General features: G+C 40.8%; 1 protein-coding gene across 1 annotated transcript in view; it reads right to left on the minus strand.

The window, feature by feature from the left end:
* The window catches only part of CCSER1 (coiled-coil serine rich protein 1), a 964,914-nt gene that overhangs the window by 568,068 nt on the left and 376,339 nt on the right, over positions 1-20,507 (minus strand). The window lies entirely within an intron of this gene.

Genomic DNA, 20,507 nt, shown 5'->3' on the forward strand with positions numbered 1-20,507 from the left:
AAAATGATACAGATATAAAATGCCCCGTTTCCACTGAGCGGTATGTTTCGGGTCAGTACGGTCTGGTACGCTATTTTGAGTGTTTCCATTATGAAAGTCACCCATACCACCGAACCAAAACTTACCATTCCTGGGGCCCCTCAGATGTAGGTCAATAGGAAATGGTACAGTAAGGTTACGGTGGAGCCACTGGCGTCACACTATACAACCCATTGATTGGCGGACAGGAAAACGTCAATGCTCACGACAAATGACACGCTAGGCATTTAGTCTAAACTTTGCATGCCCCCTGGCGGTCTGACTTGCAGTGGAAATGCTCACCTGAATAGGCTGGACCATTCTAACGCTTCCGAACTGTACGGACCTGAACCATACCGCTCAGTGGAAACGAGTGCAGCACAGAAAGGTTCCAATGCTGCAAAACTAGTTGGGTGCAGCATGTTCAGGATAATAACACATTTGGATAATAAGACTAACCTTTATAATACACCATAGCACTCCATAGTTTCCCATAAATATTATTATTAGAACAAAATACACATACATGATCTATATACTTAGTTAAAACTAATAATATACACAAAACAGTACAATATACACTGTTAAGTGTACTTTTTTTATAAATAAATAAAAATTACAATTGTATTTTTATTAATTGCCAGGTTTACTGATTTACACATAATGTCCTCAAGGGTGGAAAAAGTTGGTGCGCTAGGAGTAAGGCAAAACAGAGAATATGAGAACTCTGAGAAGAGACTAAAGCTTGGAAAACCTCAGTAGCTTGCGCTTCGGTTATTCCCCACTCGGGAATCAAAAATGTTTTTGCTCACTTGTGCCACTATGAAGAGAACCTATACCATTTGCATTTCAGACTGATCCCACCCATAAGTGCTGTCCAGTATCAAAATAACAGCAAGTCCACTCTGCACGAGAGATACAGCAACCGGACAATCATTTTGGCCTTCTTTGGGACTCGTCAGCGAGGTGTAGCTGATACCCCTCTAGGCACAGTGAGCATGCAGTCCACATCTGCATTACCCTCTTTGCTCAGGGAGAGCCAAACAAATTAACAGCAACAAACACAGAGAATATGAGAACTCTGAGAATGGACAAAAGGTTAGAGGAACTTAGTAAATTTCGGTAAATTCCCGCTGAGATCCCAAAAATGTTGAAAGGATATCCCCACTCCATTCTGGCAGTTCATTTCTATCCCATTTTACCCTTGCCACCCGCTGGTTAACCCCAATTTCCTCATGAACACCATTCCAACTACTATTTTCTTCTGCTCCTTTCACCTAAACACCATTATACTCTTACTCTGATCTTAACTTTCCTTTATCTCTGACTCGTTTCTCCATCCTATTTTGCTCTACCTATTTCTCTCATTTGGTAATTTCTGTCAAGGATATTACGTATTCTACCACCACTTCCAAATCTTATCTCACATTCACTTTATTATCTCTTTACCACCACTAAACAAACTTTAATAGCCTATCGATGTTCAAACTTTAATTCCATCCTGGGTTCTCCTCTCATCCATTTACCTTTTAGTAGTCATTCTTCTTTTCATCTTTCATCTTTTCTAACTTATGTTGTACTCGGAGATGTTTGCCTTTAATATTACCCTGTTCTGTCCAGTTCCTTCTTATCTGTCTCTGTCATTCTCTCCCTTACCTTTGTCTCCTAGTATGACCAGAGACCCCATGTGAAATGCCCCTGGTCACTTATGCAGGTAAAATGTGATAAGTAACATTTATGTCCTGCCTATCAGACATGATTTGGCTATAATAGAGCAAACTCTATATAATTTATTGCACAGTTACGTGTGAAAGTATGAGTTTGTATAGTCTTTGTATTATACATAGTGTTAGATGAAAGATAGCTGTACTCTTAAAGACATCAGTAGTATATTATGTATATCCCACATAATATCCTTTACCCTTTCTATGGAAATCACTCATCTATGCATTTCCCTCCTACAGAAATTAAAAATGAATAAATGCAAAGTGAATGTTTATAGTATCAGAATGTCTACTGTTTATGAACTCTATAAAATACATGTTGAATATGACTTAATGAAGTAATATATTTGCAAATGGTGCATGTAGGTATTTATTTAAAAACATGTATGCATTTAATGTATATATATTATATTATTGTATACTGTATCTTGCATCTTGGTTTATTCTGGTTAAATTGTTTATTTCAATATAAATGGGCTTTCTAGACACAGATGCCTTTCTAGACGCCTGCTGTAGTGATTATGGTGCCAAGAGTCCTCTAGCACCATTCCACAGGGAGTAATAAAACCATTTTAAAATGGTTTGATGCTTACTTGGGTCCCCTATCAGCTTCCAGTCCAGACTGCATTTCTGATACTGCTAATTCAGAAAACCCTATTTTCTCACAAGTGACATTCATTTTGACAAAGCCTTTGATGGATTTCATTGACTGAGAGTGCCACCTGACTGCCTGTTTTAAAATCTAAACCATGTCCTAGGATATTGCTCCAGTATCCTGCTCCTCTAGCACACCAAATGTAACCTATATCCTGCTCCTGTAGGGCACTCAATAAAACAAAGTATACGGGTAAAGGACCAATGGAATATTCTTATAAATTTACAAGATTATTTTAAAGAATTATGATCATGCAAGAGTACTTTTACAGTGCTTTTATAGTGCTGTGTACATGAGCAGCAAAATACAGGTTTACTAGCTCATAGTTTCACCATATGTAATCTAACCATGCTGAAACATCTCCGTTCAGTGTCAAGAGCTTCTGCACTTTAAGTTAAGAACCTTAGTAGTGGATAGATAAAATAAGATACTGAATTACAGAGGTATCTTTTACTTGTCAACCACAAGGCCATCAATGTAACTATGTAACACTAGTTAAAATAATTCATGTGAAAAAGATTCAGAGCTAATCATTTTCACTTGTACACTTGCCATTGGCAATTGAAAACGAAGATCTGGTGTGTAGAAATCCATCTATAGTTAGTGTCCCATGGATCCAACAGATTCGCAGTGTTGAGTGTTTATGCCTGTCTAGTAGTGCAGGACGTCACATGTTGAAGCCTGGGTCATATGTACTGTGTTCCATACCAATAAATAGGTTATTGTTTTCTTTGGATTTGTTTTTGTTTGACTCATATATATCATGAATACATCTTTCAGAGTTACATTGCAGTATGCCTATTTGCCTTGAAAGTGACTAGTTTTAACGTACCACGTGTCAGTTGCCTTTAAAATGCAATTAGCAGGTATAAAATCAGAATTCACCCAGCTCGTGTGTGTCAGTGTTTCAGTTCAGAAAAAGTAGAACTGTGAACTATGTTTTACATATTTTAGTACTACTGCATTAAGCCAAGCATATTTGATTAACCATTTGTTATTGTCTAGCAGGATTCAAGCCTATAACACACGGCACACTACATCAGTCACTAAGCCCCCTGGTATATAGGATCTGTAACATTGCAAGAGGTGGCCCTGCTAGGTGCAGTCATCTTGAAGGGATATGAATACTTGTCTAGATCTTATCTCCTAATAAACTGCCTTTTTTATATGCAATCTCATACCCAGTCTCTCACTAGAGAATTGAGATTCATTAGCTTGGCCTCTTGTCTTCTGAGTTTGATCAAGTCCTGCCTGACTTACTTGTTGTTTGGTGACATCCTAGCTTAGTAAGTTCATATTTTTAATGTTATTAAATGGATGCTCTATGTGCCAAGCATAATGTTGTGGTTCTGGTGCAAAGAGACTGAGAAAAGGCAGTGTTTGCTCAGACAGCCACTAGAGACACTTCCTGCTGCCATTGTTCAGTGTTTTTACACTCTACATGAAGACACTAAATGCTCCCCAAAGAGATGCATTGAGCTAATTGATCTCTGGGGAGATTCTGAATTTGCAGTGTGGAGATTGCTGCACATGCACAACAGTATTGGCTGAGATAATCTCAGCCAGGGCGGAGTGGAGACTGACACAACTTTGGAAATAAGGTGAGTGAAAACTATTTATTTAACAAATTTATTGGGCCCATAAATCTAAATATCCCAGAGATCACTCTCATTTTAGAAATATACATTTATATTTTTAATATTAGAGTCCCTTTAACTAAAGTATGAATTTTCGTAGATGCAAAGTTAAATGCAAATTTAAAGTTTTAAGTAAACTACATGAATTGAAAAACTCACCAAGCCAACTATGATTAATTGAACTACTGTGACCTAAAATTTCATATTCACACTTTTGCAACGTGTTTCTAACCATCTGCATATGTCTTGTACATTACTTGGCTTGCTTATCTGATATAGAGTACTGTCCTAGTCCTGCTGGCTACTCTCTCTGTGCTGTTTTACATTTCAGAGAATATTGTGTCTGAAGAGCCTTTCTGCTTCTTGCCAAACCCAATTAGCCCTATATTGCTAATTTAGAGCTTACCACTCCTTCTTCCTTAACGAGGCTTCTTTAGTACTACTAGTGAGCTTCTTAATTAACTCTGCCTTAACCCCTGCAGTGCTCAAGTTGCAGTCGGCCATCAGCATCCACTGCAATCCTGACATCTGTACCACATCACCACACCTGTATTAACCAACCTACACTGTAACACTACACATACACAATGTTACAAGTCAAAGTACACTTGCTAAATGACAGTTGTTTCATAAATATAATGTAGCACATTCTACTGAAATTAAAAGGGGCGATAATCTATTAAATATGTAACACAAGTCATTTATATACAATTCAGGAATGCATCTGATGATTTTTCCTTGGCATCTATAAAGCTATATCGAGGTACATCATCTCAGAGTGCAAAATGATACATACACACACACAGTAACTATTTGAGCATTTGCCCATACATGTGGTTATAACGGAGAGAAACAAATTCAGAAAACAGCATTTCTCACTGTAGGTTGTCAAAGCTTGATTGCAATCAGCCAAGAGACCAAGACCCTTGACCCAGAAAAGACGCAGATCTGATACAGTCCTGTCATAAACATTACAGCCAATGTCAGATGTTGTTCAGCAGGTAACTAATAAGCAATTACAACCCTGGACTCTTTGTGCCCAGTATTGGTTTTCTATATAGCAAAGGTGACCTTGTCATAATGTTTATATATAGGTGTTGACCAGATTTTCATGATGTATATCACTAATATAATAGGTATGTCATTCATCAACCTGTCAGATTCTGTGTGTATTGACTTAGTGATTTGTTGTTTGTTTCATAAACTGTTGACAAACACCATTTCCTATTTAATAAGTTTATAATGTACTAAAATCCTGTCTTAGATCTACCTTTCTAACTGAGAACTTATTCAGCAACAATGTGTGGTAGATAGGTCGGATGTAGGGCTGTTGGTTTGTACAGTAAGCCATAGTGGGCGCACTATAATTTACAAAAATATTCACATAATAGCATAATGGCTATAAGAGCGTTACGGTAAATATAGTCCACATCTGGAGTGCCAAAGGTCGCTCCATAGAGCATAGAGAAAACATGCAGGCAGGACTAACACAGAGAGTGCAGTATGATATTTATGTTCCCTAACAAGCACTATGGATATATGTAAAATGATGGATCATATTCTTGTATTGCTTTTACGATAGTAAACCTGCAAGGTTAAACAACTATACCTGTATGTGCAGCTAATTTACAAATTTACAGCAATGCTCTAGTTATAGGCTGTCTCGGATTGTCTCATTTTTAAAAGTAATTTGTAACAAAAATCTATATTTAGACATGCCGAAGGGTTTAGACCATGGGAAAACACAAAAACACCAGATTATTTATTTTTCAATAATGTAATGCAAGGATAAAAAAAAGAGTTAACATAGCTAATTTTCCCACCCTTGTATAGTTGGCATGAATAGATGGATGAGTTGTTCATTTGAAAAAAACTTGCGATAACATACATTTCATAATTACTGCATGTTATGTAAAATATATATGATGGTGTTTCAGTAATAGTATAAAAGAGAATATCTAATTTACAATATTTTTTCAATGTACAAATTATAGTTTTATGATTGACAAAACTGGAAAAAATTAGACGTATAATCAGTCTGACAAATTGTTAATACTGGAAACTAAAGAGTGGTTACCAAATCATATTCTATGGGGAAATAAAATTATATCATACTTAACAGTCAGAGCTCTATCAATTGATAATAATCTATCGGATAATCTGAAACTATGAAAAATAGTAATATTGTGTAGTATGTAGTATAATAATTCAACAGCCATAAGAAGGCTCGTTTATTTTAAGTCAGATGGATAGATAATATCTCAAGAGCTATATAGTGTAAGTCTTTTAGGACCAGTGTGCATCTAACAGAGGACACAGCTAAGGATCTCACTGTCTTTTCTTATTTACTCACAAAAATAATTAATTTGTGTCATTTTATGTAATTCCAGCCAATGGATTGCATTATTTGGGCCACTGAGAAATTTGATAAGGTATTGTTGCTGAGAAACTGGAATTTAAGGTATAGTCACATTTGGAAGATGAACGAGTTGTACATAATGTAATTAATAAAATATATAAAAAATAGAACACACCACATTATATTTTCAGGTTATTTGGGAGTAGGAAACTATTGCAATACATGGTTGTTGCATGGAATACTGGAGGGACATAAAATATCAATATCTGATCTTTTATCTTACGAGTGGTTATATATCTTCACACTGTTTGCTGAAGCTGCATATTCATGGGTGCAATCAGCTTTGGTTTGATCTGTTAATGTCCTGTGTGGCCTTCCTTCAGAATGCAATATTAGAACAATTTCACTTTGGTATTCTGTATTTTATTTTCATATAGTTTTGTCGATAATTTCTGTTCAGATATACCCCAAATGAAAACATGAATGCATGTAATTGTAATTTTTTTTCATTTGGGTATATCAACAAATAGCTTACAAAACATGCAGATCTTTTGTCTGAAAATTTTGCAAGCCATCTTCTTTAACCCAGCCCAAACTTTCTGTGGCTATTTAATCACAAACTGCAGGTCCACTGGCGTCCATACCGCGGTCGCAGGGGTCGCAGCTGCAACCGGGCCCGACCCACCAGAGGGCCCGGCCACCCTGCGACCCAGGTATGTATGCCAGTGTGGCCACATTTTGCCAGCTTCTTCTCCTGGGGGCCTAGGAGCTGGCCACCTCAGGGCTCCCCGAGGCTGGCAGTGGTGTCAGTTGGCAGGCGGGTGCGCAAGGGAGCATTTTTCTCTGCCCAGCTCCCTCACGCAGTGATGCCGGAGCCGGAATATGACGTCACTCCGGCTCCGGCATCAGTAAGCGGTGCGCGAGGGAGCTGAACAGGAGGATCAGTGCTCCCTTGCCGTCTGCAGTGACCGGCCGCCCATAATCTTGGCATCCTTGTTAAACAAAATATTGACATTTTAACTCATTGCTAAAAAGGCTTTCTGTCACTTGTCATTTGCTGCTTTATCATTTCGGTATAATTAAATATTATCTGCTTGTTGTGTTTTTCTTTTTTTATTTTGCAACAATGCAAGTGCTCCAAATGTTCCATGTTTTGAGCATTCTCTACTTTGGATCTTCTTCCATTCTGCTAGACCAATATTTAGAGAAGCCTCCGTGTTAACCTCAATTCCAGCACTCATTTGGTTAATTCTTCTTGCTATTAGACCCTCCCAATGGAAACATTTTTCAAAGAAAAAAATCTACTTAGTAGGCACAATCTCAGCATTGCCCTCTCATTGACAATTTTTTGCTGACTTGGCCTGTTTATTGGGATTCTGCCTGTCTGCTGTCCTGACTTTGAATTGTCATTGACCACTGAGATTGAATTTGGCCATTTGCACCTTTGTTGCTTGGACTGATTCTCTGCTATTCTAGGTGTCTTTCTATTGTAGTCTTTTCATCCAGATAAACCACTTAAGTTAATACACATTTTCTCTATTTACTGCATTCTGTGGCATTCTAGAGTGGCATTCTATTAACTTGATTGCTGCTACACAGGCATCCTCTCCATATCATGCATATACATCAGCTGCCATTCTTTGAAAGGTGTATTGGGAGCTGCAATTACACTCTGACAACAAATCAACAATTCCTTTCTATGCACAATTACTTGGAATAAAGGAAATTCTTTTTTTTTTATTACATTAAACGCTGTTTTTATATTATTTCTTCACTGTAATGCAAGTACTTTAGAAACAAGTCATTATATGAGATGCTAAGAAAGTGCTTCGCATCTGTCCTTTATGCTATCAGATTCAATACGTCTTTTGAGTATTTAATTGTGTTTTTCTGTTTAACAATGTGCCCTGTGTCTTTAAATTGAATTTATGTTTGTCAACCCCCTACACTACTCAGTACTCACCTCATTCCCCCACGCTGTGTACCTATCCCCTCCCTGCAAGGTGCCCTGTTGTGGATGAAGCCTCTTGATGCAGGGTGTTCCTCTAGTGGCCATAGATGTGTATGGCCTCAAATTCCTTCCTATACAGCATCCTTTGTTGGGCAGCACATCGTAAGTACTTCTTCAAGGGGAAGTGGGTGTTACAGCATGGGAGGGTGATGAAGGTGTGACACGGAGGGCAGTGGGGGGCGGGGGGCTCCCTCAAACTTACACTGCTCAGTAAATACTGTGCTCCTTGTCCTAACCATTTATACTTTTGTTGCACCTATTCACCTATAGAGTCTACCTGGTATCTGACCTTTGGCCTGATCTCCGTTTATGAACCTGTGCTGCTTGACTTGACATTTTTCTACCCTGACATTGCCTCTGCCTGTCCCTTATCAGTACTGAGCCCTGCATACAGGGTTCAGTATACAAAACCCTGAACATGCTTTATTGTGATAGCTTGACTATTAACTCTTGAAAATAAGGTTAAAGAGGATTTTGTTTGCTACAGAGTTGTTTTGTTGATGCAAATATATTATTTTATTTACACACATAAAACACACCCATATATATATATATATATATATATATATATATATATATATGTGATGTAATTCCAGTAAAATACAAGTTTAGCAGGCTAAGATTGCCACAAGGCATATGTATGTATATGTGTTTGTAGTATCAGTTAGTTAATTACACGTAGCTAAGATACTGTTATCACTGTACTGACCAGGTGCAGGAATGTAAGAACTGGAATTACGCGTCCCTCTCCTTTGTATCAGATGAGCCACGTGGTTAGACCGGATGGATGAGTTTAGACTCTATTTATTAAATAGGTTAAGGGTATGTGTGGGTGTAGTTAATTGTGGGAGGAGCTACAGTGCTATATAAGGAATGTACTCTATGTATTCAGTACTCAGACTTTGCTGTATTTTGGTGACGCTAGTCCCTCTGAGTCCCGATCGGTGATCCAATAAAGAATCTCTTCCTTCCTGAAGAAACCTGTGTCCATCTCTCTGTGCTTGGCTTCCGTCAGTTTCTCCGGTATCATTTGGTGCATTGGCCGGGAAGCTCATCGTTCAACGGTAGCTGAGAGGCAGAGGCGTGAGACGGTCTATCTTTGCCCACGTTCTCTACGGCTGCACCCCTGAACTTCTGCGTGGACCTCCCTTCGTCTCGGCGCCACTGGTCTGTTGTCCAGGAGATCATCGGCCTCTACGTGAGAAGTGCTGGGGTGTCCCCGTCGATGAGTGTGAACTCAGGTTCAGGAACGAGGAGGTAAGACAACTGCTGTTTTAGACGGCAGGACCCACTAGGGGTATACCGATTGTGCGGTAGGCCCAAAGGGGTTTTGAATCTGTGTATCTGCCCCCTCTGTCGGAGGGAAGGAGCGAAGGCGCACCGCTCGATCGAACGCTCTTTAGTCAGACCGTTTGATTTGGTTAGTCAGGCGGGGTCCTGGTGTAAATAGCCCTAGCCGGACACCGGTGTCTTGTCTAGACTAGCGTTCTAGGGTGTATATTACGTTCGCTAGGTCGGAGGGACCGGGAGACTAAGCGGCGCCTGTGTAAATTCGGTTCGCTAGTTCTCATCCTATCTGGGCTAAGTGGGAAGGCGTGTAAATTTGGAACCCACTAGACTTTTGATAGTGCGACTAAGAGGCGCCTGTGTAAATTCGGTTCTCTAGCTCGCTATATATGTGGTGATTGGGCAGTGTGGCTAACCAAAACGGGTGTATATAGTTTTAGGTAGTCCATTCAAGGTACTGGCCAATAGTTTAGTTGGGAATTGTAAATGTGTTAACGATTGTTTTAGTAAAGTGTATATCTTGTTAGATAGCGCGAGCTCAGCCGTCTAGCGAGAGTGTTAATAGTGTGTTGCTGTATTATAGTGCACGGTACCATAACCCTGTATATTTACTGACATTATATAATAAGTACTAATCATTGTCGTCCATTGCATGTTTAACACCATAACCACTAATAATTGTATTGTGACCTTAACTTGTGCTTTGACCTATGCTAACCGTACTGTAACCGCTATTTGTAAAAGACGATGTTACTGGGGTGTGTTATAGACGGGTAATTCGTATATAGAGAATTATAGCGTGGGTGACTGTATAGTTACGCCAAAGGGCATAATATTGATTATATAGTGACTGGTGTAACAGCTGTGTGTGTACGGGAATTCCCTGAGTGTTTATTGTTATTGTGTACGTTTCACTTGGTAACCGTACCACGTGGTGCTGTTGCCAGAGGAAACGGGTGTGACTGTTGAATAGTACGCGTGTATAGTATTCGTTGTCGACGACGTTCCATTGTTAAGTATGGGTGCGTCGCAGTCAACGATTCCGGATCCCTTAGGATGTATGGTTAAGAATTTTAAAAAGGGATTCAAAGTTTGTGATTTTGGGGTAAAGATGTCTCCTGTACGTTTGGTCACTTTGTGTACTAGGGAGTGGCCTACTTTGGTTGCGGCATGGCCGCCACGTGGCAGTTTGGATCCAACTCTGGTACAGCGCTTACACGTGGCTGTATCGGGTAGGCCTGAACTTTACGGCCAGTTTCCTTATATTGACTGTTGGAGACAGGCCGTAAATGACTCGCCAAAATGGCTCCAGACATGCCACGAGGAGCAGTGTCGCCTCATGGTAGCTAGGACTTGCTCGTCCACTAGGACTGGTGTTAGGCCCATTTTGGACACGCCCCCTGAGTCCGAGATCCCTTTGCCGCCCCCTTACTTTCCGTTAAGAAGAAGTGACGCAAACGCAGGAAGTCCTGCACCCCTCCCCTCATTACCCTCATCCACTTCCGCTTCCTCCTCCAGTACAGGATCCACCCCCCCTCGTACTAAATCTCCCCTTCCGGAACCAGAATCCACCCCCATTAGAAACGAATATCCTGATTTGGCGCCACTTCAGACTTCCGGTCAAGCTTCATCTAGCTCGGCTCGAAGTGTTTTATTTACGACCTTTTCCCAAAACCGACCTCCCACATCCCCATACCCTATCTCTCCCCGACCGGAACCCATGACTGACGCCTCTCTACGTAGCCCCATCCAAACCCGACAGTTGACTGGTGCCCAACAATTAAAGCACTATCAGATGCCTCTTCGTCTGAATCCCGGGTCAGCTTATATCGATGCCGCAGGTCAAATGGCACACGCTGACCCAGTCTTCGTATATGTCCCATTTACCACAACCGATCTTTTAAACTGGAAGACCCATAATTCCTCGTATACTGAGAAACCACAAGCTATGACTGATCTGTTCACCTCAATAGTACAGACGCATAATCCGACATGGGCTGATTGCCAGCAGTTACTAATGACTTTATTTAACAATGAGGAAAGGACAAGAATAAATCAAGCAGCCATTAAAGCATTAGAGGATAGAGCCCGTGCTTTGAACCAAGCCAATCCAGCAGCATGGGCCGCGACAAACTATCCCAACACCGATCCCGATTGGAACGTAAATGGTGCTGATATGGTTCAACTCAGAGCCTATAGAGACGCTATAATTGCTGGCATGAAAGCCGGAGGAAAGAAAGCCATTAACATGTCGAAGACAGTTGAGGTGATCCAGAAAAGCGATGAAGCGCCCAGTGTCTTTTATGACCGATTATTGGAGGCATACCGCTTGTATACCCCCTTTAATCCGGAAGACGCAGACAATTCCCGAATGGTTAACTCCGCCTTTGTCAGCCAAGCATACGGAGATATTAAGCGCAAGCTACAAAAGTTAGAAGGGTTTGCAGGTATGTCCATCACCCAACTAATGGAGGTAGCAAATAAGGTCTATATGAACAGGGATACAGAAAGTAAGAAAGAGGAAGAGCGCAAGATGCGTAAAAAGGCTGATATGCTAGCGGTAGCGATCGCAGGCGTAGATAAACGGGGCCCAGATAGAGGCAATAATAGATGGAGTAGGGAGCCTTTGAGTAGGGATCAATGCGCGTATTGCAAGGAAGAAGGGCATTGGAGGAACGAATGTCCGCAAAGAGAGCAGTACGAGAGAGACCAACCCAGGGCAGGCTACGGAAACTTTAGAGGTAGAGCGAGAGGTAGAGGAGGCCCCGGAGGGAGTAATGGTTATAGAGGGAGTAATGGGAACAGAGGAAGTGTTAGGGAAGACAGGTATATTCCAGCAGCGCAAAGGTCCCGCGATAGAGAAGGTAGGGACTTTGTAGGATTGGCTGACACTGTCATGGAGGACTATTGATACCGACCGGGCTCCATCCCCCTTGGTCGAGCGGAGCCTATGGTCGATGTATCAATAGGGGGGAAAAGGAGTGCGTTCATGATCGACACTGGTGCTGAACATTCAGTGGTGACTAATCTAGTTGCTCCTCCATCTGGAAGGACTATTACTGTGATAGGAGCAACTGGAAGAAGTGCTGAAAAACCGGTTCTTAAAAGTCGACTCTGTACATTGGGAGGCCACGTAGTAAAACACCAATTCCTTTATATGCCTGAATGTCCAGTCCAATTGCTGGGACGTGATATGCCATCAAAATTACAAGCGCAGATTACGTTCCTACCAAATGGAACAACATCCTTAAAGTTTAATGGACCTTCAGGTATTATGACTTTATCCGTACCAAAGGAAGAAGAGTGGCGACTTTATACAGTGTTGACTAGCCAAAACCCTAGGAGTGATGAGACATTGTTTAACATACCAGGAGTTTGGGCAGAGAACAACCCACCAGGACTGGCCCGCAATATTCCACCAATAAAAATTGAACTGAAACATGGGGTTTATCCAGTGAGCCTAAGACAATATCACATTCCGCAGAAGGCTAAGAAGAACATCCAATCCTATCTGGATAAGTTCATACGGTATGGTATCCTAAAATTCTGTACTTCCCCCTGGAACACCCCATTGCTGCCTGTTCAAAAGCCCGGTACAGATGAGTATCGACCTGTACAGGACTTAAGAGCAGTCAATGATGCGGTTGTTAGCATACATCCAGTTGTACCCAATCCATATAACCTGCTTGCTTTAATTCCGGGCGGGGCTACTTACTTCACAGTCTTAGATCTCAAAGATGCCTTCTTTTGCCTCCGAATTGCCGCAGAAAGCCAATGTATTTTCGCTTTCCAATGGGAGAACGCTGTAACGGGCTCAAAACGCCAAATGACTTGGACAAGACTGCCCCAAGGGTTTAAAAATTCACCTACCCTATTTGGTTCAGCTCTAAGTCAAGATCTACTGGATTTCGAGTCTATCCCAGGAGAATGTGTATTGTTACAATATGTAGATGACTTGTTGATAGCAGCAGTTACAAAAGAAAAATGTCAGCAAGCAACGCACGATCTACTACATATTCTCTGGAAGGCAGGATACAAGGTGTCCAGGAAGAAGGCTCAGTTGTGTTTGCCAACTGTCAAGTATCTGGGATTCCATATCTCTGAAGGTCAAAGGATTATGGGGCCAGAGAGAAAAGAAGCTGTCTGCCAAATACCAATACCCAAGAATAGAAGACAAGTGCGAGAATTCTTGGGGGCAGCAGGCTTCTGTAGGATATGGATTCCCAGCTATGCGATACTGGCAAAACCTCTGTACGCAGCCATCAAAGGTACAGAGCACGACCCCTTCTTATGGACCCAAGAACAGCAAACGGCATTTGAAGATGTGAAGAAGGCTTTGATGAGTGCCCCAGCATTAGGTCTACCTGATCACACACGACCATTCTACTTATATGTACACGAGCAAAGAAGAATGGCTGTGGGAGTATTGACACAGTACTTGGGATCATGGCAAAGACCTGTTGCCTACATGTCTAAGCAACTGGATGCAGTGGCCAGCGGACTTCCACCTTGTCTAAGAGCCGTAGCTGCAGCCGCCCTGCTAGTAGCTGAAGCCGATAAACTCACTCTGGGTCAAGAACTTTATGTACGAGTCCCACATGCAGTACAGACGTTGTTGGATTACAAAGGAAATCATTGGTTTAGTAACAGCCGTATGACCAAGTATCAAGCAATGTTGTGTGAAAACCCAAGAGTGCATTTAGAGACTGTAAACACCTTAAATCCAGCTACCCTTTTGCCGCAACCTACTGAAAGTCAACATGATTGTTTGGAAGTAATGGATGAAGTATTTTCAAGTAGACCAGATCTTCGTGATTTTCCCATCCAGAACCCCGATGTTCAATATTACACCGACGGCAGTAGTTATGTGAAAGAAGGGATCCGCTATGCAGGATATGCAGTGACAACAATAGACAAGGTGATAGAAGCTCGGCCACTGGCGAAAGGAACATCAGCACAAAAGGCAGAATTAATAGCACTAACACGAGCGTTACAATTGGCTGAAGGTTTAAGAGTAAATATCTATACGGACTCTAAGTATGCGTTTTTAACCACTCATGCCCACGGAGCTTTGTATAAAGAAAGAGGACTACTGAATTCAGAAGGCAAAGAAATCAAGTACGCAGCTGAAATCCTACAACTATTGGAAGCAGTGTGGGAGCCGAAAGAAGTCGGTATCATACATTGTCGAGCGCATCTGAGAGGAGATGGTGATGTAACCAAGGGAAATCGGATGGCAGATAGTGCAGCTAAGCGTGCTGCTGAATCAGGAAGACAGGAGTATGTGGGGCATATAGCTGCTCTTATACCAACTCCACTGTCCCAATGGACTCCAGTTTATACAGCTCAAGAAGAGGAGTGGTTAAAGACTGAACCGGGAAAGTATTTGGAGAACAAGTGGTATCAGCTAGAAGATGGAAGAATAGTCATACCAGCATCACTAGCGGTAGAAATTGTCCAAAATTATCACAACGGGACACATTCTGGGAGAGACAGTACTGAAGAATCTCTCAGGAAACATTTCTACATACCAAGATTGTCCAACTTGACTCAGGCCATTGTACGCAGATGTGTAACGTGTGCTAAGAATAATGCAAGACAAGGACCAGTAAAGCCACCAGGAGTCCAGTTTATGGGGGGACTCCCCATGTCCGATCTACAAATAGACTTTACAGTAATGCCTAAATCGGGTGGACATCGTTACCTGTTGGTAATTGTGTGCACCTATTCAGGCTGGGTAGAAGCATGTCCTACTCGTACAGAGAAAGCAGGAGAAGTTGTAAGATTCCTGCTACGAGAAATAATACCCCGATATGGACTACCCTGTTCTATAGGATCGGACAATGGTCCAGCTTTTGTTCATCAGTGCCTACAACAACTGACTCATATGCTTGGTATAAAGTGGAGGCTTCATACTGCATATAGACCCCAGAGTTCTGGTAAGGTAGAGAGAATGAATAGAACTATAAAGAACCAGTTGGCTAAAATGTGTCAGGAAACCCAACTTAAGTGGAACGTTCTCTTACCCATAGCTTTATTGCGAATCCGCAGTACCCCTACCAGAAGGATGGGCCTCTCTCCTTTTGAAATCATGTATGGGCGACCACCTCCCGTACTTGGTAACTTAAGGGGGGACTTGAGTCAGTTGGGAGAAGGAATTACCCGGCAGCAGGTTGTAGAGTTGGGTAAGACTATGGAGGAGGTACAGAAATGGGTACAAGATAGATTACCTGTGAATATTTATCCCCCTGTTCATAGTTATCATCCAGGAGACCAAGTGTGGATTAAAGAGTGGAATAATGTACCGTTAGGGCCCAAGTGGAGAGGTCCTTATGTTGTTCTTTTGTCTACCCCTACAGCGATAAAAGTAGCCGAAGTAACTCCGTGGATACATCACTCCAGGGTTAAACCAGCAGCAGTCGATTCTTGGCAAATTACAGCAGATCCAGAGAATCCCTGCAAGATCCGGTTGAAACGCACTACTCAGTCGGAGTAACGAGGAATTATTGTGGATTACAAATTTTATTGTTACAGGTGTGAGTGAGAAGGCCATAATAAAGCCTGTCCGCTTACCAACACATAGTGTATAAGCCAGGAAAGTCTCGAAGGGACACCTGTGAAGACGAGCAGAACTCCATTCCCTGCAGCCCTCACATCCTGGAAGCTGAGGTTCCATCGCACGGACGAAGACTGAGGATGACGGCGAAAGATGTGCTTTTGATTGTGTTTATTTATATGTGTTTTTATATTCAGGAAGGTAGAGGTACCGACACTCCTAGCTGTGAGGTATGCATTAAGACTACGAGAACAGGTAACCATATTTCCCAAACCCTAATTTGGCATTCACAATACGAATGTAAAGGAGAGGTATCAAGATGTAGATACCTAAATATAGACTATAGTGTGTGCCATTTAGGAGTAGGAGAACCTAAGTGCTTCAGTCCAGAGTATCAACCTCGTACAATTTGGTTGACTCTCAGGAATGGAGATCCTCAGGGGACCCTAATTAATAAGACGGTTTTAGAATCCGTACATTCTTCGGGTGTTCTGCTATTTGATGCATGTAAGGCGATATCAAGTGGTAGAAAACCGTGGAATGTATGTGGGGATCTTAGATGGGAGAGGACGTATGGGTCTAATGATAAATATATTTGTCCCAGTAGTAAAAATAAATATGTGAGTCCTAGATGCCCAAATAAAGACTATAACTTTTGTCCATATTGGTCTTGTGTGGGGTGGGCGACTTGGGGACAGACAGTAGATAAAGACATGATAGTGACTAAGTTGCCGACTAGCCCTTATTGTAAGTCTATGGAATGCAACCCAGTCCATATACTTATTAATAACCCCGACAAGTTCCTAGATAAGTATGGAAATTTATTTGGGTTTCAGATATACGGGACGGGTTTAGATCCTGGGACATTATTGTTTATAGGAATAGAGACTGATACGGTATCCTCCCAGACTCATCAAGTATACCATTCCTTTTATGAAGAGATGAGTATAGATAATAAGATCCCCCATAACGCTAAAAACCTGTTCATTGACCTAGCTGAAAGTATTGCCGGTAGTCTTAATGTTACCAACTGCTATGTGTGTGGAGGTACTAACATGGGAGACCAATGGCCTTGGGAAGCAAAGGAGGTAATGTCCGGTTCTGAGGCAGTTGACCAACTAATATCTACACAAGCCGATTATCATTTGAGTGTTAGAGGTAAATCTGAGTGGAGATTAAAGACCTCCATCATAGGTTATGTTTGCATAGCAAGGAAAGGAATAATGTATAATACTTCTGTAGGAGAATTAACTTGTCTAGGGCAAAAAGCTTATGATGATGATACTAAAAATACAACTTGGTGGTCGGCTTCAAATGTCTCAGAACCATCTAACCCGTTTGCTAGATATGCCAGTTTAAAGGATGTGTGGTTTGATTTATCCATCACATCTACCTGGAGAGCCCCAGCAAATTTGTACTGGATCTGTGGTAAGAAAGCCTATTCGGAGTTGCCACAGGACTGGGAAGGGGCATGTGTGTTGGGTATGCTCAAACCATCCTTCTTCTTGTTACCGATTGAAACAGGTGAGACTTTAGGTGTTAAAGTGTATGATGTGAATCATAGGAAGAAAAGGGGACCCTTAGAGATAGGCACCTGGGAAGATAATGAATGGCCTCCCCAGCGTATCATAGATTATTATGGGCCAGCCACGTGGGCAGAAGATGGTACCTTTGGTTATAGAACCCCAATTTATATGCTCAACCGTATTATAAGATTACAGGCGGTGGTTGAGATTATTACTAATGAGACCTCACAAGCACTCAATCTTCTAGCGAAGCATAATACCAGGATGAGGACAGCAGTGTACCAAAATAGATTAGCCTTGGATTACCTTTTGGCAGTAGAGGGAGGTGTATGTGGGAAGTTTAACCTGAGCAATTGCTGTCTTCAAATAGATGACGAAGGGCAAGCAATAGCTGAGCTTACTAGCCATATGGTTAAACTAGTGCATGTGCCTACTCAGGTATGGAAAGGGTACAATCCAAGTAGTTGGTTTGGTAGCTGGTATGAGTGGTTTGGAGGGCTTAAGGCAGTGGTAGGTGGAGTCCTACTGATTTTACTGTTGTGTCTACTCCTACCGTGTCTTATATCCTTAGTAGTTAGGTCTGTGCAAAGCCTGATAGGAAGTATAGCAGAGAGGAAGGCTGCTGCACAGATAATGGCGATATATAAGTATAAGGCTCTAGATCAAGGAGAACCAATGCAGGAAGATGAGTGTTAAAAGATTCACATCATAAGATAAGTCTGGTCTGGTTCATGGTAACCTGAGGTATATGCAAACCAAGGTTAAGTGATGCCTCAAGTAATTGTGAAATATCAGAGGCATCAAAGGGGGGAATGTGATGTAATTCCAGTAAAATACAAGTTTAGCAGGCTAAGATTGCCACAAGGCATATGTATGTATATGTGTTTGTAGTATCAGTTAGTTAATTACACGTAGCTAAGATACTGTTATCACTGTACTGACCAGGTGCAGGAATGTAAGAACTGGAATTACGCGTCCCTCTCCTTTGTATCAGATGAGCCACGTGGTTAGACCGGATGGATGAGTTTAGACTCTATTTATTAAATAGGTTAAGGGTATGTGTGGGTGTAGTTAATTGTGGGAGGAGCTACAGTGCTATATAAGGAATGTACTCTATGTATTCAGTACTCAGACTTTGCTGTATTTTGGTGACGCTAGTCCCTCTGAGTCCCGATCGGTGATCCAATAAAGAATCTCTTCCTTCCTGAAGAAACCTGTGTCCATCTCTCTGTGCTTGGCTTCCGTCAGTTTCTCCGGTATCATATATATATATATATATATATATATATATATATATATATATATATATATATATGCCTGTTATTTCCATGGGCAGATCATCTTTCAAATCCTATACTGTTTGGTCTCCATACCTCCTTTTAGTTTCAACAGCTGCATATACAAGCTGCTGCAGAGTAGTTTGATTTACTAATCTTGGGTAGGTCAGCATATATGTGTCCCTAAGTAGAGTAAATGAACTCTAAACAAAATCATGTCAAATAAGTTATAATAGACAGATAACTCTGGATAATACATTACGGTAATATAATGAAATTCTGGGGTTATAGCCACCTCTGATGTCATGGTTTATTATGATGTCTCTAGAAACCATTCCATTCATTTATTTCCTATAATACCTTCTTCATTATACAATACACAACCATATAGATACAGAAATAGATTAATTATAAAATATACGTTGACCACTCTAAATTCAATCTATCCAAGCTCTAGGGTTCTAACATTTCCAATACATTTCTTCTTCTCGCAAAGCATTATAATCTTGAAATGTTACCTTTTGTTATTTATTACATGATAGAAGCCATACTTCTCAACTACCTCTAATGTCAGATTAAATTTTCTCCTATCCGTCAGCAATCAGTAACAGCTCTTCTCTAGACAGTGAAGAGGCGAGAATGTAGTTATTACTGATACTGCTCAATGTACACCTTTGGTAATCCAATCTGTCAAAGACACTGTGCCACATTAATGGCTCCTCTAGGAGTGAAGATGTGGAAGCAAAGATGCAACTGACAAGGTTGGCCAAATGAGCCAGGACATCTTAGTAAACAGACCTATAAGGCTGAAATGAAACAAGAAAGTGTTATTTGTGAGCAAGAAACTAATGAGGAAAAATAAACGACACAAGCTTAATCAAGAAAAATTGCTGCTGCTCCTACACCTTCTCTAGTTTTTATTGCATATAATAAAAGTCAATCACGTAATGTGAAGCACAAAAAAGTTAATTACAGACTTCTATATAATTATTTTCAAACGGGTTGAAAAAATTATTGTATCATTTCCACTAGTAATTCGTCTTTTTTTTTTTTTTTTTCTGAAATGCAATAAAGACGTACTTTTAAATATCTCAAATAAACAAAAATAAACTGTGATTAATCTCAAATCATTGGATATCGCAGACATACTTTTTCTGCTCAAATCATTGTTTTATATGGAACTATACATTTCTAATTTCAACTAATTAATCTGCTAACCAAAAACTTCATAAACAATCTACCAAATAATGTTTATTTATTGTAAGTTAAATAATTTCTAATAATAAAGAAATATGAAAAACATATTGATTTAATGAGCAAACGAGGAAGACTTTCCCAAGAGGATTTGGAACTTGTAAAAAAAAAACAAAAAAAAACACAGTTCCATCGCTTGTACATCAAGCGGCAATTTGTCACAATCCTAAAATCCTAGGTAATTTAATTGCATCATTCAAAAC

Source organism: Pelobates fuscus, chromosome 6 (assembly GCF_036172605.1).
Source record: "Pelobates fuscus isolate aPelFus1 chromosome 6, aPelFus1.pri, whole genome shotgun sequence".
In the NCBI taxonomy this organism is placed as follows: Eukaryota; Metazoa; Chordata; class Amphibia; order Anura; family Pelobatidae; genus Pelobates; species Pelobates fuscus.